Raw genomic sequence first — 27,746 nt, 5'->3', positions numbered from 1 at the left:
ATAATAAGTATGTGTTGTTTTAAGCCACTAAGTTTGTGGTAATTTGTTGCAGCAGCCATAGGAAAATAACATAGAGAAGTGAAGGGGTGTCATGGAGACAACTTGGAGTGGTGGCATGGTGACAGTCTGGAGAGTGCCTACCCAACTCACAACTCCTGTTCAGCGCCAGCCAATATTTCTTAGAGGGAATAAAGGTTCAGAGTTGTCAAAATTTTCAATTTTCCAAATAAGGTGAAAATACAGATTTCTATGTGGAAAAAAAAAGTTGGGCGGCTAGATGTGTGGTGCAAACCATTCACTCCTCATAAGCAGTGAAATCACCTCCTTTCAAAACTAAGGAAATAGAAAAGTTGTGGAAGTGAATTGCTCAAGGTAACAAAACTTGCCAGCAGTAATATTCCTTCCTTCCAACCTAGGACTTGCAATAGGAAAAAATTAACTATATGTGTGAATTTTATAAGGCAAGACAAATTGACTATCAAGTTACTACTCTGAATTACACCCAGAAAACAAATATGCCCAATATGGTTTATGCCGGAAAGATCCTGGTGCTGTAGGAGGTGTCACATCTATGCAAACATTACACTTCAGAGCAAACAGAGGCCTGAAATTGCAAAAGAGAAGCTCAAAAGTTTTGGTGGTTTAAAAGAAAAGTCCCACATACCATGAGGAAAAAATCTGCTTTTTGATGAGGAGTTATTTACTGGAAGCCAGGGCAGCATTTAACCATTCATTTATTCTTTAATTTGTTCATTCATTCAGCAAATGTTCCCTAAACATCCCTTGAGGAGCTTACTTACTTCAACCAGTAAATAAAATCTATGCAAGACAGAATGAACTAACTGGACGGGGCTCCAGTATAGAATTAGGAGAGCATCCAAAAGGAATAATAATAACTAATCTTCCTGGGCACTGACTACGTTCCAGGCGTCTTCTTATTTTTTTTTATTGTAATTCGTGTTTTTAAAATTTATTTATTTATTTACTTAATTTATTTTTGGCTGTGTCAGGTCTTAGTTGAGGCATGCTGGATCTTCGTTGAGGCATGTGGGATCGTTTGTTGCGACGTGTAGGCTCTTCGTTGTGGTGCGCAGGCTTATCTCTAGCTGTGGCGTGCAGGTTTTCTCTTCTCTAGTTGTGGCGCACAGGCTCCAGAGTGTGTGGCCTCTGTAGTTTGCAGCATGCAGCCTCTCTAGTTGAGGCATGCAAGCTCAGTGTTTGTGGTGTGCGGGTTTATTTGTCCCGTGACATGTGGGATCTTAATGCCCTGACAAGAGATCGAACCTGCGTCCTCTGCATTGTAAGGTGGATTCTTTACCACTGGACCACGAGGGAAGTCCCCAGGTGTCTTCTAAGTGTATTCGTTTATTTAATCTTCACAAAAACCCTGAGGTGAGCAGAGTATTCTCCCCAAATTTACCTTAGAAAATTCAGGCACAGAATGGTTTCGTCACTCACCAAAGGTCACAAAACTAAATGGATTCAGGCCACCTGGCTCCACAGCTTTCATCTTTCATGGTCTCACTCCAGCTGCTGAGAGGACAAGGCAAGTGATGAGGTCACATCTAAGGGATCAGGGAAGGCTTCGTGGAAGAGACGGTATTTTAGTTAAGCCCTGAAGGTGAAGGGAAAGAGCATTCCAGGTTGAGAGAGGAGATACAGAGATGCTAAAAAAAAAAAAAATGTATTGGGAGTAAGCATCCGGCTGGCAGGAGTAGGTAGACAACGTGGATGGGGAAAGTGAGGTCTCTGATAAGTTTGCATGTTATTCTGAAGGCGCTGGGAAGTCAGAGTTTTTCTGAGCAGGGAAGTTCTCTATTCTAACACCTTCTATCTATCCCTTCAATCAATATTTGTTTAACATCTAATTAAACACCTGTTTGAACACCTAATTTAACACCTAATATTGGGTGCTGGTAGAGGGGGATCGTTTCTGCTATCAAAGAAGTATACCTTGATGACAGAAGAAATAACTTTTAAAAATTGTATACAAAGCTGGGACGAAGTGAGAGAGTTGCATTGACATATATACACTACCAAATGGAAAATAGCTCGTGGGAAGCAGCCGCATAGCACAAGGAGGTCAGCTCGGTGCTTTGTGACCACCTAGAGGGGTGGGATAGGGAAGGTGGGAGGGAGACGCAAGAGGGAAGAGATATGGGGATGTATGTATATGTATAGCTGACTCACTTTGTTATACAGCAGAAACTAACACACCATTGTAAAGCAATTATACTCCAATAAAGATGTTAAAAAAAATTGTAGGCAAGTTAAAAAATATGACACAAAAGGTGTTCCAAGGCAGTACATGCTGAATTGTTCAACAAACCATTTTGTGAAATTTGGCAAATTTCAGGGTCTGTTATTTTGTGTGTGTGTGTGTTTTTGAGAAGCATTTCTTCCTTTTTTTTTTAGTATTTATTTATTTATTTACTTGGCTGCATTGGGAGCTTAGTTGTGGCACATGGAATCTTTCGTTGCAGCATGCAGGCTTCTCTCTAGTTGTGGCACGCAGGGTCTAGAATGTACAGGCTCAGTAGTTGCCACACATAGGCTCTCTCGTCGTGGCGCGCACGGGCTCTAGAGTGCATGGGCTCCAGAGCTTGTGGGCTCAGTATTTGCGGCGCTCAGGCTCAGTTGCCCCACAGCCTGTGGGATCTTAGTTCCCTGACCTGGGATTGAACCCGTGTCCCCTGCATTGGAGGGCAGATGCTTTTTTTAAATTTTTATTTATGTATTTTATTTTTGGCTGCGTTGGGTCTTCGTTGCTGCGTGCAGGCTTTCTCTAGTTCTGGTGAGCAGAGGCTACCTTCATTGCGGTGTGCAGGCTTCTCATTGCAGTGGCTTCTCTTGTTGTGGAGCACGGGCTCTAGACGTGTGGGCTTCAGTAGTTGTGGTGCGTGGGCTCAGTAGTTGTGGCTCACAGGCTCTAGAGCACAGGCTCGGTAGTTATGGCACACTGGCTTAGTTGCTTCGCGGCATGTGGGATCTTCCCAGACCAGGGCTCGAACCCGTGTCCCCTGCATTGGCAGGTGGATTCTTAACCACTGAGCCACCAGGGAAGTCCCTCAGGGTCTGTTAATTATCTCTCGGGCTTGGGTTGAGGGTTTGCAAGGGTAAAGTTGGAGAGCAGTCTGGGAAGCCAGTTGGAGCAGTTTGTGGTGCTACGTATATAGCTAGCCCTTGAGCTACAGAACACAGGAACAAAATGGTTAATGTCGGAACTGGCTGCCTCAGCACCCTCACCCTAATCCACATCATGGCTCAGGGAGAGGAGAATTCCTGTAATCAGAGACTGGGAGGGAGGCACTGGCTATAACAGGGGCCTGGTCCCATGATTCAGGGTGAGAAAATTCCAAAGCCTCCCTCCTAGATAAGTCTAATTGTATAGGTATCACTGGGGAAAATGGTCCAAGATTTGGAAATGGACAAGGGAGATTACTAGGTTTCCTTTCAGTGGAATGCTTATCGTTGCCTGCTGGAATCTCTGTCGTTTTCTGATTCTACAGGTTTATGCAAATTGATTTCTTATTGACCAGGCTACTTTCCATCTCTGGAGGAGTTGAAGTAAATTTGTAAAAAAGTTTATAGTAATGCAAAAGGTTCTTGTCCTTAGCAATGCGAGTGAATTTTGTCTGGTGAAGATACAATTGATTTCTCCTCTGTAGAAAAGGTAACCCCAAACATTATATTTTATTGCATGAGAATATTAACCAGTTTTGCGTGTATTAGCAAAACCATTTTATCTTTTGTCATTGCCTCTCTGTTTCTCAAATTCTCCTTTGAAACAGTCTTAACATCTTACTGGTGTCTTCATTAATTAATGGGTACCAGTATGATACCCACTAACTAATCTTTGACTCGTTCATTTTATAACTGTGTAACCGTTATATTTTTACATTTTAAAAAATCATACCTTAACACTGTTAACTCCTGCAGGTTTTCCAGCATCTAGGTTAATCAGAAGAAAGGAATTGCCACAATTTCCATTACTGAGCCAAAAGTATTTTCCAGAAATTCTAACTGTGGTGCTCGTTGGCAATTCTTCGAGAATCCTAAATGGAGTTCTCAAACAGATGCTTTATGAGCATTTAGAAAGAAAAAGGAAGAAAACATTTACTATTATATTGCTAATTACTGTGCTAGGTGATTTACATATATTATCTCAACCCTTGGGAAATTTTTGAAATAGGTATTATTGTCCTAATTTTGCAGGTGAGTAAACAGGAAATATTTGATTAAGTATGGTAGCACCCATCTGCAGATCAAGTCACGAAAGTGGAAAATTACAGTAATCGTTCATGAACCCTGACAGTTAAAAGGGCACATGGTAAATAAGGGTATAAAATTCAATAAAGATGTGAGTGAAGGGATAACCAGGAAGACTAAAGTCCTAAACAAGAAAAACTGGTGCCAGTGCTTGGGCCGGAGCTCTTAATTACATGGATACAGCTTGAAGCCTTCTTTAGATATCCTGTTTCTTTAGACCTCATTTAACAACAGACCTGCCCACACACACACCCTCTGCCATCTGCCCTCCTTCCTGAGAAGAGAGAGTGAATTTAGGGACCACTTCAGCTCCTGCCTTCCTACATCACTCTCAAAGGGATGTGCTGTCCACTCCCACAAGGCAGCCCCACTGACCATGGGGCTGATGGCAATGAAGCAGCTTCTTAGAAAGATTGGATCCACAGATCCACTGCCTCTGTGATATTTTCTCTCTGAATAAGATCTGATGCAAAATGGCATAATGCTAAAATTTTAAACCTGGGTTGTTATATTCTTCTCTAATTGCCTCTTATATTTCATACAAAATAAGTTTATCGTTAAGAAGAAAGGAGGGAAAGAGGTTTAACTTATTTGTTTTGATTTTGAGCCATGCTCTAACAGCAGAAACAGAGGCAGAGGGAGAGCAGGGACGGTGCCAGGTGCACTTAACAAGCCCTGGGGATCTGGTGCTGCCCCCGCTGCTCCCAGACCACTGGCTCTTCTCATCCGTGTCTGGCCTGCTGGTCAACAGCCCTTTTTGTCTTCTACTTGACAGATGCCTCCTGCTTTTGGACACCGTCTCTTAGGAAGTACAGGACAGCTCCTGGAGACCCTTCAAGAATAAGATCTGCTGCTTTAGGCCACAAGAGTCTCTTCAGGCCTCATCTCCTCCTCTGGCTCTCGGGTCCTGACTGTAGGTCTCCCTCCACTCTACCATCTGTCTCTTCTGTTCCTCCCCTCTGTGTCTGCATGCTTTATTTTATATTCTCATAAATGTGTCCCCCATCTCACACACACAGACACACACACACGCACACATACACAGCCCAGACCAGTGTGTTAGGGGTTCTGCAACTTATTTACAAATATTTGTTGGTAAAAACCACAGCCTGGGGCTTCCTGCCCAGTTATGCCTGACGCCGACTCATCCCCTCTGCCTCTGGAAGCTGCTGCTGTAATCGTAATCAGGTAGGTGGGAGCCACCTGTTTCTACTTCCTCATCACATTCCGGTGCGTCTGCCCAAGGAGTTTGAAGGAGCTTCGGCTTCTCCAGCAGCACTTGAGCGCAGTTCTGGGAAAGCAGCCTTCGTTCCTCCCAAAGCAGCCTTCGTTCCTCCCCGGGGCGCCTATTTCCTGAACAGTGGAGAGCTCTCTGCCGGCTGCATTCAGAACCTGCTGATGTTTAAAACAGGTATCGCCATTGCCTGATAAAAGGAGCATCTATCTGTAAGGGCCTCCAGGTCTGTGCAGCGTGGGTGGTTGAGGGAGCCTGAAGCAGCAGCAGGGAGTGGGCCGTGCTCACCCGCCGTCCCTGGAGCACTTCCCGGGGCCTCTATTTTCCCGTCACCATTACCGGAGGAGCCTCAGGTCACCCTGACACAGTGTGGTGCCTCAGGAGCCCTGCCTTCTCCCTAGGCTCCATCCACAGGTGTTAAAGGTGAAAGGTTGACTTCACCCTCACCTGGCGCCCATGTTGCCTTCTCGTCCATAGTCTATGATGATAAGCTGTGACTGACGCCCCTCTGACCCAGGCGCCCAGGTCTGCACTTGGCCCTGGCAGCTCACCAGTTGGCTCCCTGTTAACAGAGGGCAGGACGGCAGGCCTGTCGTGCCCCATTCTTTAGGAATCTCCTCATTCTTCTGGGCCGCCTGACTCCCGGGCTCACGTCACGCTTCCTTTCTGAAACCCTGAGCTGTTCCCACCGGCCTTCCCAGAAGCCTGGTCATGAGGCTTTGGCCATTTCTATTTTTAGTTCTGGGCTCCAAGAAGGAAGGAGGACAGCCAAGTGCGGCGGCCTTTCTCTCGTGGAGGCCGAGGGCCTCACGCAGGGCGGAAGGGCAGGGGGCACAGACGGGGCTGCTGCAGGGGAGGACGAGGGTGGGGAGACAGGAGGGCCCTTGTCCTGCAGGGAGGAGGAGATGGGTCCGGGAGCCTTGAGATGGGACAGCACGTGCTGGCGGCCAGGGAGGGTCCATGTGCCCCAGCCTGCTGGGGTCCATGAGGAGCCTGGGAAGGTCACTGCCGACTCTTAGGAGAGCCATTTCAGGAGGATGGTGGGGCCTGAGGACAGACCGGGGAAAGTCAGGAACGAGCAGGTGGCTGGCAGATGGAGACCCTAAGTGTACCCCATTCTCCCAGCATGCTGTCGTGAGGAAGGAGAGGCACGGCACTGACATGCGAGGGGCACGTAACAGGGAGAACTGGTCTGCACGGGTTGTGTTTGGTTTTGCCATAGAGAAACATTCTGGTCCTCAGAGAAGAAGCCCTTGGAGAAAGGTACAGACTGAAAAGGTATTGACAAAGCCGAGTCCCCAGATCACGCTGGAGGTGGGAGGCACTGTGAGAGGGCAGGCAGCGTGTGGAACCCTGGGTGCGTCTCTGATGGGCACAGGTAAAGCTGGGCTGGGGCTCTTGGCTCAGCCGAAAGGTGGCCTGTCCTACGCTATCCCCAAATCTGAGTCTTGCCATCTTAAGGGTGCCTGGTCCTGCAGCCCAGGGCAGCCTTGTGAGAAGAATGTGGACCCCTGAGGAAAAGGAAGAGAGGGAGTGTGGCTGGCTGGCCAGTCACTGTGAGGTCCTGAGCCCATTTACTCATGCAGCTGCCCTGAAAGAGGAAACAAAGGGAGAGAAAACACACACACACACACACAAACACACACGATGGACAAACCCACAGAGCAGGCATGAGTCAGTTTTTCTTTCAGTCACCTATAAGGAAGAATCAGATGGAAGGCAAGAAGACACCCGGGGTCTAAAATAGATCCACCGCCCTTTCTTACCTCCCTCCCATTGCATGGGGGCAAATGCAGAGCAGAAGAAAGCCTCTGACTTGAGGCCTGGGATTTAGTACACCCCAACTAGGTACCTTGGTAAACACTTGACAGAGCTTCCTAACCAGTGTGACTGACCCTCTCAGCCCCGGGAATGAGTGGCGTCTGGAGTCAACTGCCTTGCCTGGGTGCTCAGAGCCTAGAGCTGTGCCACGCTGTTCGCACAAAAAAAGGCACTCTAATACCTGCTGAATGAATGACTACCTGAACATATTCATCTATTGCATATTAGAAGAAAGATTTATAACTAGCCTGTTAACCCTACTGAGATCATAAAGGGCACTCTTGAATGAGTGACTAAGTGTATTTACTGTGCCTTGGAAAAAATATATATAGGACTTCCCTGGTGGCGCAGGGGTTAAGCATCCGCCTGCCAATGCAGGGGACACAGGTTCAAGCCCTGGCCCGGGAAGATCCCACATGCCGCGGAGCAACTAAGCCCGTGCACCTAGTGCTCGTGCTCTGCAACAAGAGAAGCCACTGCAATGAGAAGCCCACACACCACAATGAAGAGTAGCCCCTGCTTACCGCAACTAGAGAAAGCCCACGCACAGCAACAAAGACCCAACACAGCCAAAAAAAAAATTAATTAATTAATTAATTTAAAAATATATATATAATTAGCAAGTTAAACCCATGATTTCACAAGTGTCTAGGGCAAGGCTAATTAAAAAAAAGAATTGATTTAATTTCAGGAAAAAATATAAGTAAAATAACATTACAAGCAGATAGGGCAGTCATCAGACCAAGATGCACTGTTTCCCCCATTGTCTGCATTGCTCATGAGGGCCTTGTCACCATTCTGTCCTGGTTGGGGGAAAGGAAAGAAATTCACTGAGTGTCAGGTACTGGGTATACATTTGTGTCAGTGTCTCCTTCAACCTGGTACCAGCCCTCTGAGTATTATCTTTTCAAAAGTACTGTCAGCCTTAGAAAAGTTAAGTAACTTATCCAAGATCAATCAACTGTATATGGCAGAGCAGAATTCAAGCACAGCTCTGGCTGACTTCACAGCCCTGCTCCTTTCACTATCCGCCAAGCAAGGAGAAGCGTGAGTCAGTCTATAGCAAATATTCAGCTTAGGGTAGGAAGCAGGAGGGAGTTTCCTTGGAAGGTTTTCTGTCTCCATGAGGTCAGTGGTGAGTCCGTCTGCTGAGCCACTGTGCGGAATTTGATAAGAAATCACCCTGACTTATAGAAAATTAGAAGAACTGGGAAAAGAAGACACTTAGAGAGTAACACCCATGGCACCCCACGTCAGGAACTAATACTTAATGGATTTGTCCACTGCAAGATACCTTTACACTTATCCCCACATTCAAGGGAAGTCTCAAGTTTTCACAAATCCTCCCCTCCCCTGGGGTAGATGCTCGTGTAGTGGGTTGAATGGTGGTCCGCTGTGTTAGTTAGGGTTCACCAGAGAAACGGAACCAATAGGATGTAAATATATATAGAGAGAAAAAGGTTTATTTTAAGGAATCGGATCACATGATTATGGGGGCTTGGCAAGTCCAAAGTCTGATGGGGTAGGCAGCAGGCTGGAGACTCAGGAAAGAGTTGTAGTTTGAGTCGAAAGGCAGTTAGGCTGGAGACCCAGGAAGAACAAATATTGCAGATGTAGTCCAAAGGCTGTCTGCTAGCAGAATTCCCTCATTCTCTGGGGAGGTCAGCCTTTGTTTTATTCAGGCCTTCAACTGATTGGGTGAGGCCCACCCACAATATGGAGGCCAATCCGTGAATAATGTTTGAGCACATATCTGGGCACCATGGCCCAGCAAAATTGACACATAAGATTCACCATCATATCCCCCAAAAGGTATGTCCCTGTCAAATTTCTGAAACCAGTGAATGTTACCTTATCTGGAAAAAGAGTTTCTGGAATTAGGTATCTTGAGATGGGGAGATCATCCTGGATCATCCAGGTAAGCCCTTAATCCAATGACAAGGGTCCTTACAAGAGACACACAGAGGGGAGATGCACAGGATGGAGAAAGGCCACGTGGAGACAGACAGGAGACGAGAGTGATGTAGCCACAGCCAAATAAGCCACTAGGAGTGAGAAGAGGCAAAAAACGATCCTTCCCTAGAGCCTCCAGAGGGGTTGCAACCCTGCCACCACCTAGATTTTGGACTTCTGGCCTCTAGACTGTGAGGGGATACATTCCTGTTGTTTGAAGCCACCCAGCTTGCAGTGACTTGTTACAGCTGCCACGGGAAACTAATTCAGCTGGACAATGGTGAGAGGCTCCTCTCCCTCACTTCTGTGCTGTGGTTCCTCACCCTTGTACTTGCACACACAAGAAGGAGTTTCTAGCAATCTGCTTAGTGCCTGCCCCTCCTCTACTTTCTGGGTGCAAGGGTCCCATTGTGCGGGATATTAGAACCAGAATTTAACTGTGGATCCTCTTAAAAATGTACACGGTGTCATTTGTTGGTCTTTGCTGTGGAAGAAGCCATAGGCCAAATGGAAGTAAGGCAGAGGCTGAATTTGACACAAGGAGTTACCAGTCGTTATTTCATCAAAGCCATGGACCCAATGCTTAGTTGTGTTTGTATAAGAAAAGATAAGGAACAAGGATGTTACCAATCTAGAGCAGTTCAAGTTTACGTAAGTGTTAAAACAGTACTAGAAAAATGTGAAGTGAGGCCTGATTTCAAATCCTGCATCTTAAAAGAAAAAAAAAAATTCACACTGCAGAATCCACTTCAATAATCAAGATAGTTCATCAGTATAGATTTGTATTTATTTATCAACGTCTCATATTCTTTGAGTATGAGTATGCTTTCTCCACATCTGACTTTCTTTCTTAAAAAAAAATCCTCTTTCATATCTTTGATATAGTTGTTCTCACTTTCAATAATCCAGAACATGTTGAATCACTTTTAATAGATCAAATAATCTTCTCTAGACATAAAATCATGAAGATTAAGACTGAGCTGAGGGGCTTCCCTGGCGGCGCAGTGGTTTAGAGTCCGCCTGCTGATGCAGGGCACACGGGTCCGTGCCCCGATCCGGGAAGATCCCACATGCCGCGGAGCGGCTGGGCCCGTGAGCCATGGCTGCTGAGCCTGCGCGTCCAGAGCCTGTGCTCCGCAACGGGAGAGGCCACAACAGTGAGAGGCCAGCGTACCGCAAAAAAAAAAAAAAAAAAAAAAAAAGACTGAGCCGACCTTCAGCACCAAAGAGACCATTCTGCCTTTCTCAGGTTTCTTCAGCCTTCTCATAAATACCTCATCCCAGCCCATTTTAATTTAATTCACCTATTGAGTGCCTACTGTGTGCTTGGCACTATGCAAGATTCTGGAAATACAAAGATGAACAAAATAGCTGTGGTGACCCTAATGGAGTTTACAGTGTACTCCCAGTGCCAGCCTGTTGAACTGTCGTGCACTGGAGCAGCGGTTCTCAAAGTGTGGTCTGGGGTCCGCTGGGAAGGGAGGAGGGGTCCCTGAGATGGGCTGTGTGTGAAGCCCAAACATACTGCTGTGTTCATCATAATACAGCCTATTCTCATTTTTTTGCAGTACATAGCGTCTATACCGTTGCTGTGAAACGGCGAGTTAGTGAATACCGAACTGTTTATCACCCCTAAGAGAAATATAAACTTAGGTTCCTGTGAGCCTCTGGTCACAACATTTTTGTCCACTGGTCAATATATAACCTTGTTTGGTGTGTGTTTCTGTTTAAAGACACCTTGACGTGAGAGAATGGGAGGCTTGTAGCCTGTCTCCCACCTACCTCCCTACCTTCCCCGGGAGGATATCATGGCATGATTTCTTAGGTCTTCCAGGTTCTGAGGAGGAAGGGGCTTCCTGCCCCAGTCCCCTCAAAATAGGGCTGCAGAATGTGAAACTCCTTGCTGTAGCCTAGAATAGGCTCCGCAGCAATGGGGTGTCCCACATCTCACACTGCAGTCAACGGGCCCTTTTCGTCTCTGTGTTGTCCTGTTCGGTGTGTGTGACAAGGACCAAGGGAGTTGGCACCATAAAAGTGGCTTGTTGTATCTTTACTCTTCATCTGGTCAGGCCCCGTCGTTGGCCTGCTGTGTGCTTGACAACTGTGAGCAACCAGTGGGCAGCTGTCGCCTGGGTGCCCTGCACAGGGACTCTGCTCATGGCTGAGCCGTCCGGCCCCCAGATACCCAGAACATTCTCCGAGTCAGCCCTCAGAGCTGAGTTTTAGTGACAGAGACTAGAAAAGGAGGGAGAGTGCTTTTTAAAATAGAGTTTTTAGTTAAGTGAGGAAAAGCAAACTGGATGTGAGGAAATGGATGGGAATGAAGCGTGGACAGTTAACAAAAAAATGTATATGTATACCCTTCATCATATTTGGGAAATGTAAGAAAAATTTTGAGTTATTTAAAAATTACTCTTTGGTGGCCCAGCTGATTTCACTGCTGCAAGTTCAGACCATGGCTTGCTTCATAGTCTGTAAATATATAATGATTAACTAGGAATTTCTGTGCCTGGAGGGAGATGCATGATGCCTAACCCTCTTGAACCTCCCAACCAAACTGCAGAAGACAATTCTATTATTTTTTATGGAACTGCAAATTCCTTAAGCTTTCTACATATGGTGAGAGGAGAGTGGGCATAATACTTTAGCAGAATTTCTCAGTGGAAATATTCCTGCCATTTGGGGCAGGAGAATTTTTTAGTGTGCAGGACAGTTTCTGCCATTGCAAGAAAGTTTTTTTACCCAGTGAAACCCAAAGCACCTGTTCTTCATTGTGACAGCTAAAGATTACCTGCCCCCATACACATTTTGGAATATACCCCTTTTGTGTATGGAATTGCCTCCCTTGAGAATGACTGCCATCCAGGAGAAGATGGAGAATATCTGGGAAATTCAGCCCAAGCCTCCCTCTGCCTAACCTTATACTGTTTACTTCACTCCTGCAACCACCCCATGTTGATGGGGCCTGGTGAAGGGGGCCCATACTGAGAACTAAACGTTATAAACTAAACGTTTGTGTCCCCCCCAAATTCATATGTTGGAAACCACCCCCCCAAATATGATGTATTAGGAAGTGGGACCTTCAGGACATAACTAGGATTGGTTAAGACCGTGAGAGTGGAGCCCCTCATGAATGGAACTAGTGCCCCTATAACAGTGAGGGGAGGACTTCCCTGGTGGCGCAGTGGTTGAGAATCCGCCTGCCAATGCAGGGGACACAGGTTCATTCCCTTGTCCGGGAAGATCCTACACGCTGCGGAGCAACTAAGCCCGTGCGCCACAACTACTGAGCCTGCGCTGTAGAGCCTGCGAGCCACAACTGAGCCCATGCACAACTACTGGAGCTCGTGTGCCGCAACTACTGAGCCCACGTGCTGCAACTACTGAAGCCCACACACTCTAGGGCCCAAGTGTCACAACTGCTGAGCCCCCGTGCTGCAACTACTGAAGCCCACGCACCTAGAGCCTGTGGTCTGCAACAAGAGAAGCCCCCACAATGAGATACCCGCGCACCGCAACAAAGAGCAGCCCCTGCTCGCCACAACTAGAGAAAGCCTGAGAGCAACAATGAAGATCCAATACAGCCAAAAAAAAAAAAAAAAAGTGAGCGGAGCACTGGCTTTCCCTCTGCTCTCCGCCACGTGAAGGTACCACAAGAAGTGGAGATGTCCATAGTCTGCACCTTGAAAGAGAGCCCTCATCAGATCTTCAGCACACTGCCACCCTGATTTTGGACATTCAGTCTCCAGAACTGTGAGAAATAAATTTCTGTTGTTTATAAACCACTATGTGTTATGGTAGTGCTTTGGTAGTTTGTTACAGCAGCTCAAACATACTAAGGCATCCCAGGTCCCAAATGGCAAGTTGGGTCAAATCTCCTCTATTTTTGTCATCCCTTTTAACCTGTCAACACCCCAGAGCACACTCCAGATTTCAGCCTAGAGAGGGGGAATACAAGTCAGGCTCCCCTGATCACTGTCTCCCCGCCCCACTCCCACCTTCCTCCCGCCATCCAATGGGACTGCAAGAAGTGGACTTTTTCTCTCTCGCATGAATTTCCCCTGCCTCATCTCCTTGCTGTGGTGGCGTTTGACCTCTCCCCATCCCTGGGGTCACAATGGCAGATGCAGTGGAGAAAGACAGGAGAGAGTGAGTCTGGAGGCATTTAAAATTTTCATTTTAGGTGTTGTTGCATTCTACCTTTAGAAAATCTTGGTATCACACTTTGGCAGTGGCCAGGGGCTCCCAGTTTGGGAGGGAGGCTGGGGTGGTGGTAAGGTTCTTCCCCTCACCCAGAGGGGTTTCTACCCACTTCCCCAGTGGACTTCCCTGGATTTGCCTGGCAACCTGAGCCTGGAGGTCCTGCAAAACCCAGTGAGCAGCTTCTATGGAGGAGGGAGGAAGCAGTGCTTGGAAGGGGGCTTCGGGATGCTGCTAACAGTCCATTTTCACCTGGGCAATGGTTACACAGTGTGTTCACCTTGTAACGATTCATGAGCTGTACACCTTATGATTTGTGCCCCTTTTTTGTATATGTGTTCTACTCCAAATGGAAAAAAAAAGTTTAAAATTTTCCTTTGGTCCACTAACAAAACTCAAAACTATAGAATATAGTAACTCAACCTAATCACCTGAACTTATCAAATTAGCACTTCCCTCTCTTACTATCCCAGAAGCTTTAAATATTGTGATATTTTCTTTTGTTAATCATTTTAAATTATGTCTATTATTCTATTCTAAAAGTACTGTATGCTAATTATAGAAAATTTAGAAAAGTATAAATAAGAAAATTACAATCTGCAATTTTACCACCCAGGCAACCACTGTTATTTTCTATTTCCTTCTTAGTTTTTTTAATGCATACATAAACTTTATATATAATATATATAAACAGATAGATTTTATTTTACAATATTAGGATCATTTTATTTTAAAAATTTTGAAGCCTACTTTTTTCACTTAATACATTGTGAATATTTTCCCATAATTTACTATAGTTTGAAAATAAAATTTTTTAAAACAATGCATGTGCATACCTTCTTTTATTAAAAATTTTTAATTAAAAAAATTTTTGGCTGCCTTGGGTCTTCGTTGCTGCACGCGGGCTTTCTCTAGCTGTGGTGAGCGGGAGCTACTCTTCGTTGTGGTGCGTGGGCTTCTCATTATGGTGGCTTGTCTTGTTGCGGAGCACTGGCTCTAGGTGCGTGGGCTTCAGTAGTTGGGGCACATGGTCTCAGTAGTTGTGGCTCACAGGCTCTAGAGCGCAGGCTCAGTAGTTGTGGTTCACGGTCTTAGTTGCTCCGTGGCATGTGGGATCTTCCCGGACCAGGGCTCGAACCTGTGTTGCTTGCATTGGCAGGAGGATTCTTAACCACTGCGCCACCAGGGAAGCCCCAAAATAAAATTTTAACACCTATAAAACATTTTATATTATCATTATGCTATCGTAGGTCATTTATTCATTCATTCATTCATCCAACCATTCTAGAATGAGTTTATTGAGTACTTACTACCCTCTAGGCACTGGCTAGGTGCTGTGAACACAGTAAGAACAAGACAGGCATGGTCTCTTGTCATCAAGCAGTTTTCAGTCTATAGGGACAGAGAAATTTTAAAAATTAATTAAACCAATAAAAATCCCAAATGGAGTTTCTCATGGAACTTGGCAAGTTGATCCTAAAATTTATATGGAAAAGCAAAGAATAGAGAGAATACTAAAGGGTGTCATAATATTAAAATAGTTAAAATAGTAAAGACTATATATCTGAATTCTCTAAGTTTTTAGGAGGCATAAATGAAGATTGGAAATCCTGTTTGAATTGTGCTTTTTTGAATGTTGAATTGCTTTAGGAATAAAACATGTGGTTTAATGACTACAATATGGTTAGTTACATATCCATACTTGTCTATAAAATGCATAGAATATAGTTTAGATAATTTTTTGCATACGTGGGATCACACTTCATATAGCTTTTTAAAAGATTTATTTATTATTTATTTATTTTTGGCTTCATCAGGTCTTGGCTGTGGCACACGGGATCTTTATTGAGGCATGCGGGATCTTTCGTTGTGGTGTGCGGGCTCTTCTTTGTGGTGCGCAGGCTTCTCTCTAGTTGTGGGGCGTGTTTTCTCTTCTCTAGTTATGGTGCACAGGCTCCAGGGTGTGTGGGCTCTGTATTTGTGGTGTACAGGCTCCAGGGCGTGTGGGCTCTGTAGTTTGCAGCACGCGGGCTCTGTAGTTGAGGCGTGGGCTCAGTATGTGTGGCACTTGGGCTTAGTTGCCCTGCGTCATGTGGGATCTTAGTTCACTGACCAGGGATCGAACCCACGTCTCCTGCATTGCAAGGTGGATTCTTTACCACTGGACCACCAGGGAAGTCCCTTCATATAGTTTTTTTTTTTTTTTTTGCGGTACGCGGGCCTCTCACTATTGTGGCCTCTCCCGTTGAGGAGCACAGGCTCCGGACACGCAGGCTCAGCGGCCATGGCTCACAGGCCCAGCCGTTCCGCGGCATGTGGAATGTTCACGGACCAGGGCACGAACCCGTGTCCCCTGCATCGGCAGGCGGACTCTCAACCACTGCGCCACCAGGGAAGCCCATTCATATAGTTTTGATGCTGCTTTTTCATTTAGTAATATGCCTTAGGAAGTATTCCATACTGATACAAAGGAATACTTAGGTATTCCTTTTAACAAGTACATGGTATTTTACAGTATGGATACTCTATATTTATTTAACCAGTCTCCTAGTGAGAGTTATTTAGGTTATCTCCAATTTTTTAAAGGTGCAATGATCGTAATTGTACATATATCTTTGTACATGTTAGCAGGTATACATGTATGATAGATGACTTGAAGTGGAAGTGAGTCAAAGAGTATGTACATTACAAATTCTGATAGATGTTGCCAAATTGTTCCTCCAACCATTTATACTCTCATCAACAGAGTTTGAGTTTTCTTCCCCAACACCATCACCATTATTATACATTATCAGTCCTTTTAGCTTTGTAAGATTTGATGGACAAAAAATAATTCCTCCTTGTTTGTTTTCATGTATATTTCCCTAAGTGCTAGTGAGGTTGAGCATCTTTTCAAATATTTATAGAAATATTTCTATTTCCTCTTCTAAGAATTATGTTTTTCTCCCCTGCCTTTTTTCTCCATTAGCTTGCTTATGTTTTGTCACATCTCTGTAGGAATTCTAGATATATATTACAGTTATTAAGCATTTGTCTGTGGTATATGTTGCAAATATTTTTCCCAGTCTTTTGCTCTGAGGAGTTTTAAATTTCTGTTTAATAAGATTTGTCTGGTTTTTCTTGACGACTGTGTCTTTCCCACCCCATGATTATAAACATATTGTCTGGTGTTTTCTTCTATACTTTTGTAAATGCAGATCTTGAGTCAATCTGGATTTTTTTCTGAGTATGGGATGAGGAAGTGATTCACTTTATTTTTTTTTCCTTATGGCTCCCATTGTCCTAGTACTATTTTTAGAGTAATCTTTCATTTTCCCACTGTTTGGAAATTCCACCTTTATCATACGCTAAATTCCTTTGAATACATGGGTCGGTTTCTGGACTCTATTCTCTTTCATTAATCCATATGTTTATTTGTTCTCTGACACTCCATTGTTTTAATTACTGTAGTTTTATAGGTTGTTTTCATATCTGGTAGGGCAAATTCTCCACCTCATTTTTTCCCTCAATTTCTGTTTTTTGGTTATTTTTGTTTATTTTCTATTCTAGAAGAACTTGATAAGCAGCTTTTCATGTTCAATTAAAAATCTTGTGAAAATTTTCATTGGGCTCCCCACTGAATGTGTAGATTATTGGGGAAGAATCAACATTCTTCCAGTAAGTTCTCCTCATATAAGTCTTGCACAATTTTTATTGGGTTAGTTCCAAGTGCTCAGTTGTCTTTGTGGTTCTTGTGAATGGGATTTCTTTTTCCAGTTACATTTTCTTATTCATTATTACCAGGGATTTTGTATCTAGTCACCTCAGTAACCTCTCATTCATTATAATAGTTATTTTAGTTGATCCTCTTGGGATAGCTAGGTAGACAACCACATAATCTACAAATAATAATAGCTTTAATTCTTACTTTCCAATATTTATATGTCATATTTTTCTTGTTGCACTGGTTACAACCTTCAACGCAATGTGAATAGTGGTGGCAATAGCATGAGAGGTTTTTTGTTTCACCATCACATGTGAGGCTTGCTACAGATTTTGGTAGTTGTACTTTAATGAGTTAAGGAGGTTTCCAGATATCCTACATGACAAAAAGAGCTTTTGTTTTGTTTTTTTTGTTTTAATTAGAAATGGGTGAAGCAAACGCTTTTTCAAAGTCTAATTTATTTAGTTTTTCTTTTTTTGTTAATATAACAGATTATATCAAAAGACTTCTAAAGCTGGATCATCCTCACAGTCCAGAGACAAACATTATTTGGTCATTTAGGTATTATTCTTTTCATACATAGTTAGATTTTATTTACTAATATTTTATTTAGGATTCTTTAAATCAATTTCATATTTTGGTTTGTGCCAGCCTGTGCTAGTTCAGCCTGTGCCAGCCTGTGTTAGCCTATGCTAGGCTATATGCTCCCCATTCTGTTCATTAGTTTTTAAAAACGGCAGTATAGCATGTTCTCTTCCTAAAAATGGTTTTGTTTTGTTTTGTTTTGTTTTGTCCAAGAGGCTTGTGGGATCTAAGTTCCCCCATCAGGGATTGAACCCCGGCCCCCGCAGTGAAAGCACCGAGTCCTAACAACTGGACCACCAGGGAATTCCCAAAAATGGATTACTCTTTTTTTTTTTAACTTTTTTTTATATTGGGGTATACTTGATTAACAATGTTGTGATAGTTTCAGGTATACAGCAAAGTGATTCAGTTATACACATTACATGTATCTGTTCTTTTTCAAATTCTTTTCCCATTTAGGTTGTTACATAATATTGAGCAGAATTCCCTGTGCTATACAGTAGAAAATGGATCACTTTTAATTTTAGCTTTCCTTAAGTAGAATGTAACGTTATGTGGTATAAAAGGCTAGGATGGTGATGTGTTCAAATGAACATATATCAATGAAATCAAAATAAGCAGATTATCAGCCTATATCCCTTGCCACCAATCTGGCTGTGGGGTCCCTGAGCACCAAAAGTATAAGGTTCCTCCTTTATAAAATGTAGCAACAGTTTTCTATCCTAATGTAGCTTAGTTAAAGTGCAACAATATTGATTTTTCCTTCAATCTCATGAAACTAAGGGTTCTAAGTATGTTGAGGCCTGTGACTATTAAAGAACCTTAAATCCTCTAGTTTAATCCCTTTTAGTTCTTTCCTCTAAGGAGCACATCAATAAATGTTTTAAATGAACCTGTGTGAAAACAATGTGAAAAGGACTATTGAGATTTTGATTGTAGATTTTTGTTTCTACCTTCAAGAAACTCAGAAGAAAATAATTTTTCTGGTGGAAAATAAAATTATCAGGTAGAATTGTGTATCAAAGACTGGAAAGTAACACTCAGACACTGACTGTCCTACTTTCAAGCTACTGTCCAGAAATACAGGAAGAGTTTAGAGTCACCTTTTTTTTTCCTTCCTTTTCAGAGAGCTGGGGCTGAAGATTTAGTCTGGAAATCAGATGCCTATTTATCACTGCTCTGTGGCAGCTAAACCAAGAGAACAAATAGCTGCCCTCCTCATTGCTTCAAACAACACGAGGTACGGAGCTTGTGCCACAGGATGGAAATCAGTGTGTATCCTCACCGAGTGTTGTGCTTTCCAGGCCCTCATGTAAGTAACTTAGCAATCAATAGACCTTTATCATTGAAATTGCAATCAGGTAAAAAGGAGAAAATGACAAGGAGTAAGAGGAAAGCTTTGGTTTTAAATCTGTCACATCTGCCATTTTTTTCTAATGTCATTTTTTTTACTGCTAACTACTGGTAGTCACTCTCTGGGTGCTATTTGTTTCTCAGTGATGCTTTCACCACATAAAGAGGGTTAGCTTTTACTTTTTGAATCTTCTGCTTCATAAATGTAGTTTATTTCCAGAAGTGCAGTGTTTACTGTGACTGTTTTTATTTTTCCCTTTGCTTCTGAAACATACAGAGCTGCCTGGCTTGGAGTACTTTTTCTCCCAGCTATTTACCTATTGACTTACTACATTGGTGAGGGGAGTGCATTTATTTTGAGTTAATTAGTATCTAAGCCAAATTAAATGGAAATTACCATGTTTATCAATATATAAATATGTCATATAGTGTATTATATTATAACAGAGTTTATTTAGCCTAAATTTTTTATTGAGGCATATGGAAATCCAGATGTTTTAGGAAATCATCATTACATTTCAATTTGGTGAGTTTTTAAAAATTTATTTATTTTATGTATTTATTTTTGGCTGCATTGGGTCTTCGTTGCTGCGCATGGGCTTTCTCTAGTTGTGGTGAGCGGGGGCTACTCTTCGTTGCAGTGTGCAAGCTTCTCATTGCGGTGGCTTCTCTTGTTGCTGAGCTCGGGCTCTAGGCACACAGGCTTCAGTAATTGTGGCATGTGGGCTCAGTAGTTGTGGCTCGCCGGCTCTAGAGCACAGGCTCAGGAGTTGTGACGCACGGGCTTAGTTGCTCCGCGGCATGTGGGATCTTCCTGGACCAGGGCTCGAACCCGTGTCCCCTGCACTGGCAGGTGGATTCTTAACCACTGCGCCATCAAGGAAGCCTGGTGATTTTTTTAAAAGATGTCTATATGTATTCAATTTTAAAATTATTTACAGTTAAGGAATTGGCTTATAAGCACTTTTCAATCAAATGATGTCATTCTTGCACTTATTTTCAACACAGTCTACTTCTAGTTATATCACTAATGCGTAATTTCAATTTATCTTCTTCAAAGGGAACTTATTATTTTTTAGTAGCACTTGTACTTCATTTAAATTCAGGGTCAGATTTTCTGAGCTTCTAGTTGTAACTTCTTCGGGTTTTTTTCCTCATGTCGTCAATGAAGTGTAAGAAATGGTTGTCTCCTAGTTACAAAGTTAATAGTTGCTCTGACTCCCTTTCTTCAAGTGACTGACTTTTTAAAAAATGCACCTTGAAATTACCATTTCATCCATCTGCCTAATGTTTGGTGGTTCTCCAACCACATCAACTCTGAAATACTCTGTGCGGCCTTAACGTTACCTTCCAAGGTACTCTCCCACTTAATAATCCAACCATTTTCCCCAATATTTCTCAACAAAACTTCTCCCACCACGCTAGTCTCACTCCCTTTTTGTTATCTTCAACCACACTGTGTTCTCATCTAGGAAAATGCTCATTTAAAATGTAAAATAGTCAGGATTTCCTGGCAGACTGAGTTTGAAAGAGAAAGGAAGAGAAGTCAGGGATGGCTCACAGGTTACTGGGAGGGTGACAATACCATCACCAATACAGAAGAGGAAGAAGAGGAAAATTCACTGTGGCAAGTTGATTTGAAATACCCGTGGAACACATCCGAATAAAGGTGTCCTAAAAAGAGCTGGATATTTGGGTTTGGACTGAGAAGACTGGGCTAGACATTCAGATTTAGAAATAATATTAGTGGTTGTTTGTTAAGCCACGGAAGTGGATGAGGTCACACTAAGTGTGTACTAAAATGAGATGAAGGGAAGGCTTAATAGGGAATCCTAGGAAACATTAACTTTTAAGTGGGCATTTGGGGAAGTATAGCAGCCAGAGAGGTTGGAGGTAGGCGGGAAATCGGGAGATGTCATGAAGCTCAGGAAAAAGAAAGTTTTGGGCTTCCCCACTGGCGCAGTGGTTAAGAATCCTCCTGCCAATGCAGGGGACATGGGTTCGAGCCCTGGTCTGGGAAGATCCCACATGCCGCGGAGCAGCTAAGCCAATGCACCACAACTACTGAAGCCTGCACACCTAGAGCCCGTGCTCTGCAACAAGAGAAGCCACCGCAATGAGAAGCCCGCACACCGCAGCAGAGTAGCCCCCGCTCGCCGCAACTAGAGAAAGCCTGCACGTGGCAACGAAGACCCAACGCAGCCAAAAATAAATTAATTAATTAAAAAAAAGTTTTAAGAATAAAGCAGTGGCCAAAAGTGTAAAGAAGGGGTTGAGAGCATAGAAGCTGGAGGGCAGAAAAGATTATGTGCATGAGCAGTTGGATGAAGTGAGCTGGAAAAGGGGGAACATGGCCAGGAAACACCATGGAATGTTTAACAGAAAGTGCAGTAAAATGAAGTCCCTGAGCTTCCACAGAACTTCACTGTCTATGAAATTAAATTAAGTAATGTCTAAGAGTCTGATTGTCTAAGACTTAGATAACTACTCTACGTAAAATATTATAAAAAGAGTTCTGAACTGGCCAAGAGTAAAAGTATAACAAACTGGGAGCCAAGCCAGGAACATTATAAAAATCTGGTGAAACAGGTAGGACAAGAAATGTAGTTGGATGCCTCAGGCTAAGAGTGAGCAGGGTATTTCAAGACAGATATACATTTTATTGAGTGAGTTGTGCCTATCACAAGTCTGTCTCTCCAACCCATATCTGTCTCCATGTCCCCAATCTCATGCAAATGTCCTTTAGAGGTTACAAATTCAACATATGCAAATCAGGTCTCACTGTCTTCTCACCTACTCCAGCCCCTCCCCAACCTGCTTCTCCTCTATTTCAGGGAATAGCACTGGAGCCACGCCTAGACTGAAGTGGAAACCTCTGTCACTCATTCTCTTTTCATCGTCATCTCTCCGGTCTCATCTCTGTCATCAAGTTCTGTCCATTCTTTCTCCACCTTCTTTTGATTCCATCCTCTTGCTTTTCATTCCCACCACCACAGCTGCCACTGTATCCAGGTCCTGAAATACGATTCCTAACTGGCCTACCTTCTTCTAGTCTCTCCTCCTCTTCCCAGTCTACCTCCACAACTCTAAGAAAGCAAATCTGCTCACGTCCCTCCACTGGTTAAAAAAATCTCCCAATTCCAGTGAGGAGAAAGAAGGTCTGACCTCCTTAGCATGACATCATGCGAGGCCCCTGCCAACCTGGCCTTGCCCCCTCACCTTCGCTGCATCGCAGTGACCTTCTGCCTCCACACATCTGTCTTAGAACACCGCGAAGTTTCTCCTTGTTCTTCAATTCACCCGCTCCTTGACGCTTGATTCACTCTAAAGCCTGAGCAAGTCTTGTGCTACTACGATCATAAGCTCGGGTGCTGGAGGAGGGCAGACGGGAGAAGTTGAATATAAGTGATTTGGACGAGCCATAGAGAAAAGAATAGGGGTAGCGGTGCCTCTCTGATGAGAGGTGTGATCCCCCCATTGAACTCAGTGCTTAGTAGACTATATTGCTTAAATAAATCACAATTCAAGGGAGACAAGTATACCTAATAGAGCTAACTGCAAGGAATTTATGATCTGATGAGAGAAATAAGACATATAGAATGTGAACTAATGTGACTGATTTTTTCCCGTTCATTATAAAACATCGGATTCATTGCTTTACACTCATAAACATATACAGACATTCAAAGATACCAGATAATTAATAATAAGTGTGAAATAAGTAGTCAAGACAAGTCCTACAGGGATTTAGAGGAGGAAGAGATTACTTCGGGATAGGGTGTTCAGATAACATTTCACAACAGACATAGGACTTGAAGCCTGAGTAGGGTGTACGTAGCAGGAGGAATAGCCTTCTAATTGTGGGGAATGACACAAACAGAGGCAGACGAGGATGTGTTCATGGCAGAAAGATCTGGGTAGGGGAATAATGTTGGTAAGGACAGGAAGACGTCAGGGTGTGATTGTGGTGTCCCTTCGATGCCCAGCTTGATCCTCTAGGAATACTTGCATACTTTGCCTATCAGGGAATGGGAACCACTGAAGTTGTTTGTTTCTGTTTTTGTTTTTGCTGCGCCGCATGTCATGTGGGATCTTAGTTCTCCACCAGGGATGAACCCATGCCCCTGCAGCGGAAATGTGGAGTCTTAACCACTGGACACAATGAACGCAGTCTTTTAAGGAGATTAATCAGGCAATAGTGTGCAGGACAGATTAGAAAAGCAAGGGAATGTAGGCCAGAAGAACAAGTAGAAGCAGTCATCTGGGTCTGAGATGCCATAGATTTTGATCCTAAGACTATTGACATGATAGATTTTTTTTTTTTTTGAAGATGTTGGGGGTAGGAGTTTATTAATTAATTTATTTATTTTTGCTGTGTTGGGTCTTCATTTCTGTGCAAGGGCTTTCTCTAGTTGTGGCAAGCGGGGGCCACTCTTCATCACGGTGCACGGGCCTCTCACTATTGCGGCCTCTCTTGTTGCGGAGCACAGGCTCCAGACGCGCAGGCTCAGTAGTTGTGGCTCATGGGCCTAGTTGCTCCACGGCATGTGGGATCCTCCCAGACCAGGGCTCGAACCCGTGTCCCCTGCATTAGCAGGCAGATTCTCAACCACTGTGCCACGAGGGAAGCCCAACATGACAGTTTTTGTAATAAAAAACTCACATGAAACGTATACACTGATTATAAAACAAATCTCTATTTTTAGGTATGTAAAATTACAAAAATGTAGGCATCTTAGAATTAAGGAAATAAGATGAAGATCTGAACTAAGGTGGTGATGGTGGGAATGAGAAGGGAAGAGTAGATGCAACAAGAAAAAACAAATCTTGAAGAATTTGAGAATTTGGATGTTAAAAGTCAGAGAGAGAAGATTAAAATATGACTCCATGGTTTTGAGTCTGAATGAAAGTGCCAAGTTGGTACCATTAAAAGAAATGGGGAAGTCAAGAGGTGAAAGAACCAAACTAAATTTTATGTATTGAGTTGGAGGTGAGGAAATATCTAATAGACAGTTGAAGATATGGGCTTAGAACTAGGAAAAAAGATCAGGCTAGATCTTTCTAGATAATAGATCTTGGATCTATTATCCAAGGAATTAGCTACACACAAGTTGGAATGGAAGGTCTGAGAGTGAATGACATTCTGAAAGGTCAAGCACGTAGAGAACCGGGGCAGAGGTGTAATTGCAAGGGAGTACCCACGTTTCGGGACAGCAAGCAGGGTGAGGAAGAAAACCAGAAATGATCTGAAAGGTTGAATTAGATTCATTCCATAGTAGGGGCATGAAAGCCACGAGAAGAGGGAGGTTGAAGCCTTACATTCATGCTTAGGATTTATGGGCGCTCATCATGTGCATTTGGGTGTGCCTTAAGCCTTCACACTGGTGTGAAGAAGCCCACTGCAGTATTCCAAAGCAATGTTCGCTTGGGCCCCCACCTTCAGCCCTAGCTGGATGCTGACTCCTAACTGTGGGCTGTTCCTCAGCTCCAGGAGGTCTGGACCAGTACCTTGGCTGGTTCCTCAGCCTTTGTCGAGCAATCATGAAATTTCTCCAAAGGCTTGTTGCTCGTATCATGTGCAGTTAATCTTAGCCAGATCCTATAAAGTCCAAAAGAACGTACTTCCCACCTAGCTCTCTAATGAGCAGTTAATTAAGAATGTAATTTTGTTGACCCAACTTTTTATAACAGAGTCAAAGTTAAAGGCAAACTAGTTTTTAGCACTTTACCAGTTCAGCTGGAATAGCTGTGCCAGTTAAACTTTCTGAACCCCTATTAGTCAGGGATGACTTAGTTCTCTCTGGCTTACCTTATTTCCCTAGCAGACAGATAAGAAATAAAATTATTTGTTGGTTTAAAATGTGATACTTTCATAGCCCATAAAAATACATTTAAAAATTGTCCAATGGGGCTTCCCTGGTGGCGCAGTGGTTGAGAATCTGCCTGCTAATGCAGGGGACACGGGTTCGAGCCCTGGTCTGGGAGGATCCCACATGCCGCGGAGCAACTCGGCCCGTGAGCCACAACTACTGAGCCTGCGCGTCTGGAGCCTGTGCTCCACAAAAAGAGAGGCCACGATAGTGAGAGGCCCGCGCACCGCGATGAAGAGTGGCCCCCGCTTGCCACAACTAGAGAAAGCCCTCGCACAGAAATGAAGACCCAACACAACAAAAAAACAAATTAATTAATTAATAAAAACTCCTACCCCTAACATCTTAAAAAAAAAAAATTGTCCAATGAAGGGCAGTATTTCACAGAAACAAACACATAGTCATTGAATTTTTTTGTAGTTTTCTTCTATAATTGGGAGAGAGCTAGCACAGGCATGTCTCACCATCACAGGAGCTCTAAAAAGCTGATTGGCTGACATGATTAGTAATTGGGAATATGAATTGTGATATATGATCCCGAAATACAAATTTCAAAAAGGCTTCTCTTCTTGTCATGAGTATCTTAATTAGGACGTTTGTAAGCATATCTTTCAATCTCATGCTCTTACAAACCTGAAGTTGACCCATACAATTTAGATTGTTACTGAATTATTTTCAGCTAGTGTAAACTTAATCCTCACATGCCTCTCCCAAGAGGAACAGAAGTGCTTTCCCCTCTGTGTAGTGAAGCCTCATCATGTAACAGGAGCAATTCTCTCTCTTGTGGGGAAGTGCCCATATGACTTGGTTAGGCTGTAAAACATCTGGCTTATGCAGTGATATCTGGTTTGTAAGATGTGCCTTACCTCTTTATATGCTCAAGAGACTGGCCGTTAAACATGTTGTGGCTGGAGAGTCCGAACCGACAGCCAGGAGCCCGCACGCACCTCGCACCCTGAGACGGCGACGCGCCCCGCACCGCTCCGGGACGACCGGTCACTGGGTCACGCGCCCCGGCCCCGCCGCTGCCGCTGCTGTGGACCGCGGCCGTGGCGCCGGGGGGCGGCCGCCGGCGAGGAGGCGGCTCCCGCGGGGGCCTCAGTGTGCTAGGCGTCCCCGCCCAGCGTGGGCTCGGTGCAGGAGCTGGCTCAGCGCGCCGTGGTGGTGATGGAGGGAAATGCGCACCCGCCGCGGCGGCAGCAGGGGAGCACTCGACAGGAAGGGGGCGGCGGGCGAGGCAGGGGCGCGGGGAGGCGAGCGCCAGCCGCCAGCCGTGGGCCCGGCACCGTGCCCTCCTGGCCCACGGGCCCCGCGCCGCCGAGCCCGGAGACGAGGCGCCCTATCTGGTGAAGGTGCACCAGGTGTGGGTGGTGAAAGCTGGGAGCTTGAAGAAGGACTCGCTCGCTGCTCAGCGTGCACCTGGGCGCCTGGGGACACCCCGCGTTCCCCTCCTGCGGGCGGCTCAAGGAGGACAGCAGGTACATCTTCTTCATGGAGCCCGATGCCAACAGCAGCGGCCGCGCACCGGCCGCCTTCCGAGCATCCTTCCCGCCTCTTGAGACAGGCCGGAACCTCAAGAAGGAGATCTGCTGGGTGCTGTGCAAGCGGTGCGCCTTGCCTCCCCGTTTGGAAGAGATGAAAAGTCAGGAGTCTGCAGCAGATTCGAAACTAGTGCTTCGGTGAGAGACCAGTTCTGAATACTCCTCTCTCAAATTCAAATGGTTCAAGAATGGGAATGAATTAAACTCAAAGAACGAACCACAAAACATCAAGATACAAAAAAAGGCCAGGGAAGTGAGAACTTCGCATTAACAAAGCATCACTGGCTGATTCTGGAGAACGTATGTGCAAAGTGATCAGCAAATTAGGAAATGACAGTGCCTCTGCCAATATCACCATTGTGGACTCAAATGAGATCATCACTGGCATGCCAGCCTCAACTGAGACAACATGTGTGTCTTCAGAGTCTCCCATTAGAATATCAGTAACAACAGAAGGAGCAAATACTTCTTCATCCACATCTACATCTACCACTGGGACAAGCCATCTTGTCAAGCGTGCCAGAAGGAGAAAACTTTCTGTGTGAATTTAGGCAAGTGCTTCATGGTGAAAGACCTTTCAAACCCCTCAAGATACTTGTGCAAGTGCCCAGATGAGTTTACTGGTGATCCCTGCCAAAACTACGTAATGGCCAGCTTCTACAGTACGTCCACTCCCTTCCTGTCTCTGCCTGAATAGGAGCTTGCTCAGTCGGTGCTGCTTTCTTGTTGCTGCATCTTCTCTCAGCTTTCACCTAGAGCCAGATGTGTTTTACCAGGTCTAACACTGACTGCCTCTGCCTGTTGCATGAGAACATTAACAAAAGCAATTGTATTACTTCCTCTGTTCATGCCTAGTTGGCTCTGAGATACTCATAGGTGTGCGAGGCTCCGATGTTTCTGAAATTTATCTTGAATAATGTGATACAAAATGATAGTCTATATCATACAGTACAATGATAATAAAGGCATTTAAAAGTCTCACTTTTATTGATAAAATAAAATCATTCCACTGGACAGTCCATCTTCTTTATAATATGACCCCATCCTGAAAAGGATGTTTGCTAAGTTGTAACCAGTACACACTTGAAATGATGGTAAGTTCATTTCAGTTCAGAATGTGTTATTTCTAACAAATAAGCAGAATAAAAAGAAAAAAATAAAAATGTTGTGGCTGAGATATAGAGTGGGGCAAGGGGAACAGCTAAGGGAAGGATATT

At 44.2% G+C, this 27,746-nt stretch overlaps 1 pseudogene; it reads left to right on the top strand.

Moving 5' to 3' along the window:
* Window positions 1-524: 524 nt before the first annotated feature.
* Window positions 525-27,226, top strand: LOC136125092 (pro-neuregulin-2, membrane-bound isoform-like; annotated as a pseudogene).
* The last annotated feature ends 520 nt before the right edge of the window (window positions 27,227-27,746 follow it).

This window comes from Phocoena phocoena, chromosome 6, assembly GCF_963924675.1.
Source record: "Phocoena phocoena chromosome 6, mPhoPho1.1, whole genome shotgun sequence".
NCBI classification, from domain to species: Eukaryota; Metazoa; Chordata; class Mammalia; order Artiodactyla; family Phocoenidae; genus Phocoena; species Phocoena phocoena.
Note: the sequence above shows the minus strand (reverse complement) of the source record. Positions and strands in the feature narration are given on the sequence as shown.